Genomic DNA, 15,118 nt, shown 5'->3' with positions numbered 1-15,118 from the left:
CATGTTCGGGGCCCGGAATGCAGCCCCTCCGTTCTTCCTCCGGGCTGAGGAACATTTCAGACAGTGCTCCTATTTTATCTAGCTGTTCTTTCAATAAGACGGGCCTCTACCTTGAACTTGGTGTGGCGGGGGGAGATTAGTGGAGTCAGGGTCAGGACAGCATGGACTGACAGGGAATGAATGTGGAGGAGCAAGGCCAGGGACGGTAGGGAGCAGCCAGGGCCCCGCGGAGGATCCTGGTTTGCTCTGAGTGACATGGCGAACTGCAGAGGGTTCTGAGCAGAGGAACGTGGTCCCACTCGGATCACACAGGTCCCCTCTGGGCGGCACTGGGAACAGACAGCGGCAGGGCCGCGGTGGGCGAAGGGAGAGCCATTTGGAGGCAACAAAGGGTGTCATCTCTGCTCTGACCGACTGGCTCTCCGCCAGAGCTTCCCACAACCCCCCCTTGGGTTCAATGAATTTGCTAGAGCAGCTCACAGAACTCGGGAGACCCATTTCCTCCCTAGGTTGCCAGTTTGTGACAAAGACTATTCAAGGAGACCAGTCAGCATCCAGGTGAACAGATGCAAGGAGTGGGATCTCAAACAAAAGCGCTGCTATCCTCCTGGAGTCTGGGCCTGTGACGAAGGCATGTGGGGGCATTCTGGTCACCCTTGTGTACCTCCTTTTGGGGTCTTTATGAAGGCTTCATTACACAGACATGACTGATTAGATTATTGGCCAACCCTCTAGTCATAGTTGGTTCCCCTGGCAACCAGACACCTCACTTTCACACACCCCCAACCCTCACCCCCACATCCCCACATCCATCTCACCCTCCATTCCCACCCTCCCACAGCCAGCCCTTCCCATCCTTAGGGGACTTTCAAAGGCCTCCTCATCAGCAGGAATCCAGTTGTGGTGGAAAGGGGCTGGTTATGAATGACAAGACACCCACTTACCTTTATGGCTCTAAAGTGATTTCACCGAATGAGGACAAGAGACAAACTACAAGGACAAAAAATGCTCCCGCTGCTCTTATCGCTCAGGAAATTCCAGTGGTTTCTGGAGCTGTAAGCCAGGAACCTTGGACAAAGTCAAAATGTACATTTACTATCAGTCACAATATCATACCCTCCTGCATAAAAACACCTAGAAATGCGAGATGGAAGATCACAATTGTCCTTTCAAATACATTAACTGAGATTTTACTGAAGGAAGTTCCCGCAGCCAAAAAGGAAAGGAAGGAAACTGAAACCTAGGAAGGAAGCAGGAGCTGACGCTGTGGCTACTGGGGTGGAGTGGGGGGCGGAGGGGAGGGCCGCCGATCTTGACGCCCAGAGAGCTTCAGGTCTAATGGCTACCAGTAGGGACAGGCGCTGGGTCTGACAGGCACTGGAACTGTACCTCCCTTCTAAGGCTTATGCCCTCCTTTAAAGAGTGGTGGGGTGGGGGAGGGTGACACCCTGCTCACTTGCACGTGCTGTAAAAAAACATTTATATACTTAGAGATGGTATTGGGGGGACAACATAACAATGAGGGGTACTGTGGTCTCATGCGCCGGTGTGGTGTGTGCCTTCAAGGGTCTGAAAAAAGATTACTCTGACATGTCCAAGGTATGTTATCTTAGATGCAAAAAAATAAATAGACAGGCTCACTGAAGGTAAACACTGACCTTCGTCAAGGAAGCAACGGGCCTAGAATGTGGCTACCCGCGTGACTTGCTTTTCCTTAGGAATTTTTATGTCCAGACCATCCTCTGTGACCACTTTCGCTCTCTGGGTTTGCAAGGCCCACCAGGCAGGCCTCCCCTGAGCTTGTCGGGCGTGTCAGTATGTGGCCCCCTTTTTTCATCCACAGAAAGATGAGCTAAAATAACAGGTGGAAATGTAAGAGCCACACCATTCCTGATATATTAAAAATTATCAACTGCAAAGTACAGAATAGGTCACTTGGCTTAAAGTAATGCAGATGAAAAAAACTCAGGAAGGAGTGGAGAGGTGTGGCAGGCAGGGAGTTGGAGGTGCCACTTGACAGCTACGTTTTTCTTAATCGAGATATAATTCACATAGCACAAAATCCGTCCTTTTGAAGTATACAATTCAAAGATTCTTAATATATTCACAGGGTTGGGCAACCATCGCCTCTCTATCTCGTTCCAGAACATTTTCCCTGGCCCAGAAAGAAACCTTGTATTCATTGGCGCCACTCCCCATGCCCTCCTCCCCCAGCCCCTGCAACCACTGGTCTGCTTTCTGTCTCTATGAATTGGCCTGTTCTGAACATTACGTCTAAATGGAATCACACAACATGCGGCCTGTTGTGCCTGGCTTCTTACACTTCGCATGATGTTTCCAAAGTTCGTCCGTGCTGTAGCAGGCAGCAGTACTTCATTCCTTTTCTCAATGGCTGAAGAGCATCCTATTTTTGTCTATTTCACATTTTGTAAATGTGTCCACTCGTCAGCTGGTGAGCATTTGGTTTGTTGCCACGTTTTGACTATTTAGGCAGAATGCTGCTATGAACATTCATGCACAAGTTTTTGTGTGGAAATAGTTCTGCTATTCACTGGGTTGTCTTTTCACTGTCTTTATAGTGTTTTTTTTTTTTTTGAAGCACAAAAGTATTTAATTTTAACGATGTCCAAAATATCTATCTTTTCTTTTGTCACTTGTGCGTTTGTTGTTATATCGAGGAAATCATGGCCTACTCCAGATTCCTGGAGTCTGAATCCTTAGTGGCTTATGCACCCGGATTGTGCGTTCGTAGGGGACACCGTCTGCCTAGACTGTTTTCTGCGTGCCCACGATAAATGCCTGCTGAAGGCTGTTTAAGAACTGTGAACAGCAGACAACAGGTACATGGAAAATGCTCAGTGTCACTGATCATCAGGGAAATGCAAATTGAAGCCACGGTGAGCTACTACCTCACATCTGTTACAATGGCTATTATTAAAAAGACAAGCGATAACAAGGATGTGGAGAAAAGGGAACACTAGGGTACTGTGGGTGGGAATGTAAATTGGTGCAGCTACTACTGGAAACAAATTTTAAAAATTTAAAAATAGAACTACCATATGATGTAGTAATTCTACTTCTGGGTATTTATCCAGAGAAAATGAAAACACTAACTTGAAAAGATATAGAAACTCCATGTTCATTGCAGCATGATTTACAATAGCCAAGATATGGAAATAACTTGGGCCCTCAAAGATGAAAGGATAAATATACATATATACTAGTGGCCCAGTGCATGAATTCATGCATGGGTGGGGTCCGGCCTGCCTGCCCCGATTGGGGCTAATCGGGCCAGGCCGGCCAGAGGGAGGGGCTGTGGGCAGTTGGTGGGCTGGCCCCACCCCCGATTGGGGTAGGAGGGGCGGGGGTCCAGCTGGGGGAGGGGCCGCAGGCAGTTGGCCAGCCAGCCCCGTCCCCTGGTCGAACTCCTGGTCGAACTCCCAGTAGAGGGGATAATTTGCATATTAGCCTTTTATTATATAGGATATTTATATATGTATTTATATATTGCATTATATATATGTGTGTATATATATATATATAATGCAATATTACTCAGCAATAAAAATATTTAAATCTTGCCATTTGGAAAGTGAAATAAGTCAGACAGAGAAAGACAAATACCATATAATCTCATTTGTATGTAGAATCTAAGAAAAAAAACACACACACACCAAGCTCATAGATATAGAGAACAGATTGGTGGTTGCCAGAGGCAGGAGTGTGGAAGCAAAATGGGTGAAGGGAGGCAAAAGGTATAAATGAAATAAGTCATGGATGGGTATAAAATCTACCATGTGATGGCTCTAGTTAACAGCAGCATATTTGGAAGTTGATAAGAGAATTCATTTTAAAAGTTCTCATCACAAGGCAAAAAAATTCTGTAACGATGTGTGGTGACAGATGTTAATTAGACTTATTGTGGTGATGATATATATATATATATATATATATATATATATCTCAAATTATTATGTCATAAATCTGAAACTAATATGTATATCAATTATGCCTGAATTTAAAAAAGAAGAACAGTGGAGCTTATCAGGGACTAGAGAATGTCAAAGCTGGAAGTGGACGTAGAAGTCACCTAGTCCAGCTATGTCACATTATACATAAAAAAGTGAGCCCTGGTGAGAGAAAAAGGCAACATCGGCACCAGTTCTGGATCATGAGTCAACGGATCCTTGACTCATGATCTGTTCAATGCAAGAACATCTACACCTTGAGGCATGTCCACAATGAGCAGGACCTGCTCCGGGCCTTTGGAGAGCACAGGATGTACCTCTTGCCCATTTGCAATCCAGGGCACATGGTCCCTCGGCACAGCCTGTCTCACTGATGAACTGTGCCTTGAGGGGAAGGATACCAAAAGAGCACACGGCTCCCCAGGCTCCATTCAACACACCACTTGCTCCTATTGCGGTGGTTCTCATCCTTGGCTGCACATTAGAATCACCTGGGAATCTTTTTAAAATCCTGATTTCTGGGCCTCATCCTCTGGAAATTCTGTTTCTTTGTTATGGGGTGGGGCCACAACATTAGTAACAAAGAAACAGAATTTCCAGAGGATGAGGCCCAGAAATCAGGATTTTAAAAAGATTCCCAGGTGATTCTAATCACTTGGAGTGCGGGAAACGAGTTAAGTCGGCTCGCGTGAATTGCGCGTACTCCGCGGGAGCCGTCTTAACTCGGTTCATATAGATTTGCGGTGGAGTGCGGGAAACGTGTAAACTCGGGCCGATTGTAACTGCGTATTACCAAATATTTGTTTGTTTGCCGTTCACAAAGATACCTACCTGCGTATGCGAACCGTTTCATACCCATTGGGGTAATAGGTATCATAAAAATCCCTGATTTTGCGCGGGAAACCTAAATAATTGCCCGCGCCATCTTATATTTTGGCGGGAAATTCACCCGACACCGTAATGTAATGTGCAGCCAAGGTTGAGAACCACTGCCCTATTGCCATGTCCTCATTCTGAAGTCGATCTTTAATCAAAGTCAGGACACTGGTTTCCACTTTGAAACTCTGACACGTGGCATGCAAGGCTTTAAGTATCTATACTGTAAATCAAGGGTTCTCCTTCGGGGCCAGTTTTGTCCCCCGGCGACATTTGGTAATGTCTGGAGACATCTGTAGTCATCGCGACTCAGGAGGTGGGATGTTTTCAACAGACAGCCCACACAGCAGAGAACTATCCAACCCATCATGTCAGTAGTGGTGAGGCCCTCGATTCTGCAGTGTGCTGGGGGAAGTGAGGGGGTGAGGGAGAGAGGGGGAGTTATTCCAAATTAATCCAGAAAGAAGATAAATCCAAACTCCTGCCTTGGGTCCAGGCCAGGGGGACAGTGAGAAGACCCAGTTTTCGTCGGCTTGAGTGTCTGCGTACAGGGGGAATTATTTCTATTCCTAACAAGCCCTGTGTAACGGACTCTTTGCCTGCCATTCTTGGGGAGGCCTGTCAGCCCAGAGCAGGCGCATTCCTCGGGAAGGAAGGGAGCCTTGGCTGCATTCTTCCCAACCCCACCTGGGCTAAAATGAGTGCCTGTCTGTGCACCTGGGCTCCCAGTGAGACCACACACCGTGGGCTTCCTCTCCCCCCCACCCCCCACTTCTTTAATGCAGCTCTCCCCTGGGACAAAGGTGCCATCTCTCAGACTCCATGGAGCCTGGCCCAGCATCTGCGCTTTAGCCCCATCCGTGGAGGAAGAGGAGTGGCCCGATGTAGTAACGGTGTTGGTGAAAATCTCCTACAGAAAACACACTTCTTACATCTGCTTTCTAGCCAACACCTCACACCCTTGGTTTCTGACCTTATTCCCTGATGTTGCCCTACTTCCTGAAGCTGGGAGAGATGCTAAGGTCTCAGAGAGGCGTTACATGGTGGGCAGGGGCGGGGGGGGGGGGGGGGGAGGGGGTGAAGAAGTTTGCTACAGACTTGATTTTTCAGGCAAGTCTATAGCAAGGAAAATAATTACCAAACTTATATATTAGGAGCATATTGTACATTAGTGTCAACTATATTCTTTATCTCATATGAGTAAAGGTTTTATACTTTTTATAGGTGTTAGTTCCTGTCACTATGGGCAAAACATTTCTATTTCCATAGATACGTTTAATTTTGACGTCATTTGTAATTCAGGGCAGAAGCCCAGATCAGATATGAGGTCTCACTGGATGATTATGCTTCACACTAGAATCTTCAAGGCAAATTACTCTCCCTTGCTAAAGTTCTTGCTCCGGGCCTTTTTCGAAAATGAATCCACTCAGCAAACATTGGTGGAGCTCAGGCGAGGTGGAGGCCAGAGTGACAAGGCATGGGTGCTGCTCCACAGACTCGCAGGGTCACAGGCCTGGAGAAACAGTGGCTTCATGAACTGTGACTCCGGCTCAGCTCTCCCCATCAGCCTGCCTCGTTAGGACAGGATTCTGTGCATGGTGCTCTCACCTGATTTTGCCTTGTCTGGGGCACCAAAATCTGGCCTGTAATGTTTGGATCTGTGTTCCAACCAATAGCAATACTAACCGATACTGTGCTAGTCTCTAAAGGGGATTTCAACTCAGGTTAGTTGAGAATGATCTGACCCATGCTCCCTGATGAGAAGTAGGCACCGTGAATGATAAAGGTTATGAAGAGGGATCTTTTCTCCCCACGAAGAAACTGGTGAGAACCCGCTTCCAGTCTGGACACGCCGTTGTGTGTCCATGTCACTTTGTCCAACATGGATGAATCTGGACCACTGAGTCTTGGCCTATGATACCAGATGGACTCTTTCCTCTCGTGTGTCCCCTTCCAGTGAGTGCCACCCTCACTGGGACACCCAAGTAGGAAGCAGTTATTTTCCACTCTCTCAGCCCACCCACCCTCCATGTCAGTAAGTTCTATCTCCTTAATGAAATCTCAGGTCTCCTCCACCCCGCCCCTCCATCCCCTCGTTTAGGCCCCACTCACCTCTTGGCTGGAAAACTGTAAGCCAAGGACTGCAAGCTCACTGGATTCTGTCACCAAACGCCACCCCACCCATCATTGCATCAGCCAGGCTCCACTCTGCGGCCAGAATGATCTTCAAATGCATGAGACCGATGATGTCACTCTTCTACTCCAGATTCCAATGGCCTCTCATTTTCTTAGGAAAACTGTACTTCATCCTCTGGCATAAAGGGTCTGTGCTGTTTTGACATCTGCTTCCTTTCAGGCCTCATCAAGGGCACTCCCCTCTCTGACCTTCAGGCCTAGTCACTTCTTTTCCTTGAACAACCCAAGCTTTCTTGCCTCCAGCCCTTTGCATAGGTGGCTCCCTTGCTTAAGATAACTTTCTCCATCTCATTGCTTGACTGTCATCTTACTGCTTAGGACTCTGAGTAGATGGCCCTTCATCCAAAGAGCTTTCCACATCCCCTTGTTGGTCCCACACTGCTGTGCACTGCCATCATCTATAATAATAAAAGGATAATATGCTAATTAGACCAGACGTCTTCCAGACGTCATTCCGGACGTCCTTCCTGATGAAGCCAGGGCCAGAGGGAAGCCAGCCTGGGTCCCACATGCCTGTGGGCAGCCTGAGGGAAGCCAGCCTGGTCCTGGGTGCCGGAGGGAAGCAGTGCCAGCAGCCGGGGGAAGGAAGGCCTACTCTTGCATGAATTTTCATGCATCGGGCCTCTAGTGTCTCATATAACTCAGGGAAGCTTTGCATCTCAGTGTCTCTGGGTCGGCACACTTGGAAGAGGGGCCACAGGATCCCCCTCCTGGAACCAATGCTCCTTTGTAATCTTCTCTTGAGTATGGGCTAGACCTAGTGACTCACTTCTAATGAATAGAATACAGCAGAAGGGAGGGAGAATCAATTCCACAATTAGGTTACAAAAGACTGTGCCTTTCATTTGCTAGCACCTCTCAATTGCCAGCATGCTCTCCCTTGCCTGTTTGCTTGCTCTGATGAAGCCAGGAAAGGCCAATGTGACAAGGAACTGAAGGTGGCATCCAGCCAACAGACAGCCTCAGTTGAACAACAGTGAAAGTGAGCTCGCAAGCAGATCCTTACCAGTTGAGTCTTGAGATTACTGCAGGCCAGGATGTGAGAGACCCAGAGCCAGAGGATCCAGTTGAGCCATGCCTGGTTCCTGACCTAAGGAAACGAAATGTTTTTTTTAAGCCACTACGTTTTGAGGTAATTTATCGTGCAGCAATGGGTCACAAATACACCCCACCACTATGCTATAAGTTTCATGAGTTCAAAAGTTACATCCCCAGAACTAGAGCATATTGGTTGAATCAATGTATAAATGAATATTTTAATAGACTGGAAATAATCCAAATTTCTACTGTCAGTTAAACTAGTTAAAGTAATTAAACATATGCAGCTGTAACAAGAATGAGAAAGCATTTTATGCATGAAAATGAAAAGATCTCCAGAATGTATCATTAAATGCAAACCAGTAGATCACATGCTACCTTTTGTTTAAGAGAGGATGTAATATGATTTTATAGTCATACTAGAGGCCCAGCACGTGAAATCACGTGCGGTAGCCTGCCACCGCTCACTGCTCTGCCCACCCGCCGCCCACCTCGCTGCAATCAGAGCCTATGGGCTGCGGGGGAGGGACCGAGAGGTGCTCAATGCACCTCATAGTGACCGGTCATTTGGTTGTCGTGGTCGTCATGGACACTGGCTTATTATATATATAGATATATTGTATTTGATTAAAGGATAGACAAGAAACTAATAAAAACTGGTCACCTGTAGGGGATAAGAGGAAATGGAGAGGTAGGAAAAAGTCAGTATTGTTTTGATTTTTTAAATATGTTCTTATTGATTTTAGAGAGAGTGGAGGAAGAGGGAGAGATAGAAGCATTGATGAGAGAGAAACATTGATTGGCTGCCTCCTGCATGCCCCCCACTGCAGATCGAGCCCACAACCCAGGCATGTGCCCTTACCAGGAATCAAACCGGTGAACACTTGGTTCATAGGTCAACACTCAACCATTGAGCCACATTGGCTGGGCTTGTTTTGATTTTTGAATCAAAAGTATTAAAAAAAATAATTATTTTTTCTGTCTTATTGGTCTGTGTTTTTTTTTTAATTAATACACTTTATTTTAGAGTAGTTTTGGGTGCAAAAATAATTTTTAAAGGATGTGATCAACAATATCAAATGCTACAAAGCGTGAAAATGAGGATTGAGCCTAGCCAGTTTGGCTCAGTGGATGAAGCATCTCTGTGTAGAAATGTGGCTGGGAAAGGGAAACAGACTGTCTTATAGAAATAACGAAAGAGGGGGCTAGCCTAGAATGGTTTTGTTTTATTTTTATTTTATTTCATTGAGCCAGCAGACATGAGGGTTTTTATTTATTGAGGTCTTACCTAATTTGGTAGGTAGCTTAATAGCTCTCCAAAGATGTCCATACCCTACTCCCCTGAACCTGTTAGGAACATGTTCTTTCATGTGGCCAAGGGCTCCTGCAGATGTGAGTAAGGTTATAGACCTTGGGATGGGGAGCTTGCCCTGGGCCATCCAGGCGGCCCAGTGTAGCCACGAGGATGCTTTAAAGTGGAAGAGGGACGCAGGAGAGTCCGAGTCAAAGAACCTGAAAGATGGAAGTGTGAGAACTCAGCCCAAGGTGCTGGCTGCAGGAAGGGGCCATGAGTCAAGGAAAGTGGGCACCTCAAGAAGCAGGGCTCCTTGCAGGGGAAACCCAGCCTGGCTTTTCCGTAGACCTGGACTTGGGCATTGGAAAAGTGCCCTCTTACTGCCACATTCTATGAGCTTCATGCCTCGGCCCCCGTTCCCAACATACTCAGTGACATTTGTCCTCTCCCCATGACCCCAGGTGATCCCACGGAGGGCCCTCCCAGAGGCCTCCAAACATACACACTCTTGCATTCTCTCCTCTAATCAAAAAAATTCGCCGAAACCGGTTTGGCTCAGTGGATAGAGCGTCGGCCTGCGGACTGAAAGGTCCCAGGTTCGATTCTGGTCAAGGGCATGTACTTGGGTTGCGGGCACATCCCCAGTAGGAGATGTGCAGGAGGCAGCTGATCGATGTTTCTCTCTCATCGATGTTTCTAACTCTCTATCTCTCTCCCTTCGTCTCTATAAAAAATCAATAAAATATATTTAAAAAAAAATTCAATGTACATTTCTGTGCTCCATCTCATGATAACAAGCTCTCCTCTCACTCCAAACAGTAGCGGCTGATATAGATGGTTATCTGGTCACCTGCCACATGTCCAGGTTACCTGCAGACCATTTTGAACTCAAGTAATGAGGGATTAGAGGCAGGGGTCCTCAAACTTTTTAAACAGGGGGCCAGTTCACTGTCCCTCAGACCGTTGGAGAGCCGGACTATAGTTTAAAAAAAAACTTTGAACAAATTCCTATGCACACTGCACATATCTTATTTTGAAGTAAAAAAACAAAACGGGAACAAATACAATATTTGTATTTGCATGTGGCCCACGGGCCGTAGTTTGAGGACCCCTGGATTAGAGAGGCTGGGCCTTCCTTCGTGGATATGTCAGCGCAGCCAGACCCCAGATACGAATTAAACCACCAGGTCAAACTGCCCTCTTTTCTTTCCTCCTCTTCCCCCCTCCGCACTCCACATTCCCATTCAAAGAGATCCCAGGCCTTTGGGCCTCACCAGCTTCTCTTTGGCCCTGGAGACTGAGGTTGAGCTGGCTGCAGGCGGAGCCCAGGCACACAAGGCCTCCTGAGCAGAGGACAGGAAGCAAGCTGTCTGACTTCCAAGGGACCCAACACTCCAGGAAGGGGACCGGGGACAAAGCCTGGAGGGGCCCTCAAAGACATTTCTGGATTCCAGCTCACTCCCTTCGGCCGGCTCAGTCCTGTCAGCTCTCCCTCAAGCCCCTCTTTCTTACCTCCCAGAACCCACAGCTTCCAGTCTGGGTGTCTCCCCCAAAGACGGCTGCTCCCTCTGAGACAGACAGGCTGGCAGCATAGAAAGGGGCCCCGGAACCCTGAGCATTTCCCTCTGCACCACTGGGCTGGACTGAGAGCTGTGGGAGTTGAACTTTGGGGAGAAACCGCACCCACAGCTGGGGCACCTCCTTTCCACCAAGTGCTTGTGACCCTGAAAAAAAGAAGGAAAAAGAGCTCCGTGACCCAGGTGGGGCTGTGAAGGTAGAGCATTCTTTTAAGTTCTGAATAAAAGTTGAAGGACAAGAAACCAACCACGTGAGATCATTTCTGCAGCTATGACCAAGACCCAGGGAGCCAGTCCAGTGAACGCTGAACATGTGTCTGAATTCCTCAGCGCCCTGCCCTTGGCCCAGGAGGCCAAGCAGCTGCACAAGCTCCTTCAGGGCATGGGGGAAGGGAGGCGGAGAGCCCAGCACCAGCCCTGTCCCCTGCCCCAGGTCCCCGCAACCTTCCCAAGTCCTCCAGTTGGATCTTCCTGGAGGTCTCCCTTTAATGTGGCCCCTGGCCAGCAGGCACGGACGCACAAGCACAAGCAGATCTGTCTCTAGGATCTTTCCAGAAAGGTTCCAACACCATCACCTCCCCGTCCTCTCTCCTGCGGCCTTCCCGCCCCAGCTTCAGCCCTGCTCTAAGACGACACGCACAACCACAGGCAGCCCAGCCCCTGTGTCAGCACCGGGAGGAACCAGAGGAACAACACGAGGCAGAGCGTGTGCCCGGCCCCACAGCTCCCCCATGACATGAGCAGGAGTGCCGCACATGCAATATCACAGGAGAACACGTCAAAACATGACACGGCCCAGCATCTTCGCAAAGGATAGGAGCCTACAGCCCACCGGGACAGACCCCTAGGCTGGACGTACCAGCCAAGCCTTCTGAGCTTGAGTTCTGTCCAACACCATGGAGACCAGACTTGAGTCTTCCCTGAGCAGACAGGCCAGCTCAGTCGTACAGCAAAAGTTAATTCCGTTTAGTTTGCAAGACGAGTGAGGCTAACTTGACCTGCATCACTTCTTGCTCATGCCTCTGAAAATCATAAGAAAACGTCAACGTCCCCCAGCATTGTTGTGAGGGGACCACTAGCCAATTCCCTTCCGCTGAAGAAAATTCTGATATTGCAGCCAATCACTGTGAAGAGTAAACCGCCGCCGCCACACTGCATGAGCTGCTTTGTAACAGGACGCCTCTAAGCCTCAGTGGCTCGTGTTTTGGTGTGAGTGCTCCCAGGTTGCACACTGTTCTATTGGGGTGTGTGTGTGTGTGAAGTTACTACTTCAGTGATTCCCTGGCTTTTCTGTTTTCTTTCTGAACTTGACAGCCTGTGGGTCCTGTGGAACCAGCTCTGTGCTCTCAGCCCTGGGGCTCCATAGCTTCATATCCACCCGGGGAACAGGAAGGAGGAGAAAGCCTAGGATCTGAGGGTGCCTTGCGGTCTTGATCCCTTGTCTGAACCTCATTTTCTGTATCTGCAAAACGAAGCCAATAAAAACCCACAGGAGGACGGTATTAAAAAGAGAGAGTTTAAAAAGTGCCTCTGGTCTCCATTATAATGATGGTAATAATTATCCAGCTTCTTGGTTAATCAACACAAATGTATCGATCACCTACTGTAAGCCAAGGACATTCTACACATAGCCTCATGTTATCTTCACAACAACCCTAAGAAGAGGTAATATTCCTGTTTTATGGACACGGAGACAGAGCTGGGCCACGAGGCTCATCATTTTCTCAAAGTTACATTAATTCTCGCTGACAAGTCAACCCCTAGAGGCCCTGAGCCTTGGTTGCCATGTCTTGAATTGAAAATAAATACTAATAAGGCTTTTGCGAGGATAACTAGAAAGAATACCCACAAAGAACAACGCTAGTCATTGCTTACTCGGGGTCTGCTGCTGCGGCCAGGCTCTGTGCAGGGGGGACAATGCCGTGCTCTCACAGGGCTCCCAGTCCACGGGCAGCGGCGGGGGCGGGGGCGGGGGCGGCGTAAAGCAAGTAGACAGGCAATCAGGACGCAGAGCCGGGTGCTCTGGGGACACAGAAGAGACTCGGAACGCAGCTGGGATCACACATAAGCGGCTTCCAGGAACAGTGTGTACTGGGGGGAGAGGAAGGCTCAGAGCAGAGGAGCAGCACTCTCAGGGTTGGAGCAGGTGAAGGGAAGAGAGACCGGGAGAGTGGGCACCAGAAATCGCATAGAGACCGTGCCCAGCCTCTCCCTGTCTCCCACGCTGGCCTCCTGCCCAGTTACCCTTTCCAGTTCACCACAGAGGGAAAGCACGTGACCTTCCTCTGGTGATGGGAGGAGGGCCCCACGGGACAGAGCACACAGCCCCTATTTATTTACTCAAGCGTGTTCTGTGCTTTGGTTACCTAACCAGAGCCTGGACTAGGCAAGCCCACTTTTACCTCCATCACCTTCTTCCTCTAAGCTGCAGCCCCAGGCCCCTGGGTGATCTGGAACCTTCTGTGGTGTTGTCTTGGCCTCCTCCATCATGGGAGCTGTTAGCCACTGACCATCGGACGTGAGGCTGGTCCGAATTGAGGTGTGCTCTAGGTATAAATGAACTTCATGCTGGATTCCAAAGACTCAGTGTGAAAATCAATGGAAAATCGAAGTACAGCATAGGGAATACAGTCAATAATATTGTGTTCACTATATACAGGAGGATCACTTTGTAAATTATATGAATGTCTAACCCAGGGGTCCTCAAACTTTTTAAACAGGGGGCCAGTTCACTGTCCCTCAGACAGTTGAAGGGCCAGACTATAGTTTTTAAAAAAAACTATGAACAAATTCCTACGCACACTGCACATATCTTATTTTGAAGAAAAAAAACAAAATGGGAACAAATACAATATTTGTATTTGCATGTGGCCCGCGGGCCGTAGTTTGAGGACCCCTGGTCTAACCACTATGCTGTAGACCTGAAACTAATATAATATTGAGTGTTAACTGTAATTTACAAATAAAAAGAGGGGGGAAAGAAAAGAAATATAAAATATCCCAGAAATAATTGTATATTGATTACATGCTAAAATTGGGTTAATTTAAATATGTTATTAAAAGTAATGTCATCTGCGATGGCCAGTGATCTCAGTGGTTAGAGCATTGGCCTGCACACCAATGGGTCAAGGGTTTGATTTCCAGTCAAGGGCATGTACCTGGGTTGCAGGGTCGATCCCAAGCCCTGGTTGAGGCATGTGCGGGAGGCGACCACTGATGCCTCTCTCACTCTCTCCCTGTCTCTCTCTTTTTCTCTTCCCCACCCCGCCCTCACTTCCATCCCTCTAAAAATCAATGGAAAACATATACTCAGGTGAGGATTAACCAAAAAGAAAAGAAGTGAGCAGAGACTAAAAAAAAATTTATGTCGTCTATTTCTGTGTGCTTTTCTAACGTGGCCACTAGAAAACCTAAAATTACATGTGTGGCTTCATTATGCTTCTAGTGCTGCCCTAGAGACCTTCTTTGCTGCCCGGACTTACTTGAAACACAGAACAGTTTCCCATTTCCCAGGAGCCCTGCTGACACGCGTGGTGGGAAGGGGAGGGCATGCCCTACGTTGTCCCTGGCGTTTCATGTTTTCTTTGTATTTCTCATCACGTGTAATAGCCATTATTCCCTTCCTCTCCCCCAATGTTTAGCTGAGAAAACAGAGAGCAAGTGTTCCTCATGTCTGTTCCATTCCTAAGCCCGTCATTTTCCCGATGCATAATGTTGTCAAAGTTCATGGTTGATAATAGCCTGTAAGAGGCCCCCTCAGGTAATAATAATCCTTCCATGCATATAAAGAGTCTCATATCATTTACTTCATCCCATCGGCTCCACGAGGAAACCTTAAGCCCTTCAGTATAAAATAGTTTTATGTTTAAATTTTGTTTATACGTGGTGGCAAATTAAAAGGTGGAAAGGAATATAGAGAAGTCAGCTGCCTCCCTCCCTGCCTCCTCCAGCCCCACCTCCTCCCGCCCTGCCAGCATGCTCTGCATGGCCTCCACATGGTGCACAGATACAGTCAGACATGTGGATATAGAACCAGCTTCTAAAAACTCAAACGGTAGCACAATCCACATGTCACCGTTCGTACTTAGCACCCTATCTTGGAGACACTTCCACACCAGTAATAAAGGCCTGCCTTTAACTGATATGTCCTATTTACATGAAAAGAATTG

This window comes from Myotis yumanensis, unplaced genomic scaffold (genome assembly GCF_028538775.1).
Source record: "Myotis yumanensis isolate MYYU_CA2020_CCGP unplaced genomic scaffold, mMyoYum1.0.hap1 SCAF_7, whole genome shotgun sequence".
Lineage (NCBI taxonomy): Eukaryota > Metazoa > Chordata > Mammalia > Chiroptera > Vespertilionidae > Myotis > Myotis yumanensis.
Note: the sequence above shows the minus strand (reverse complement) of the source record.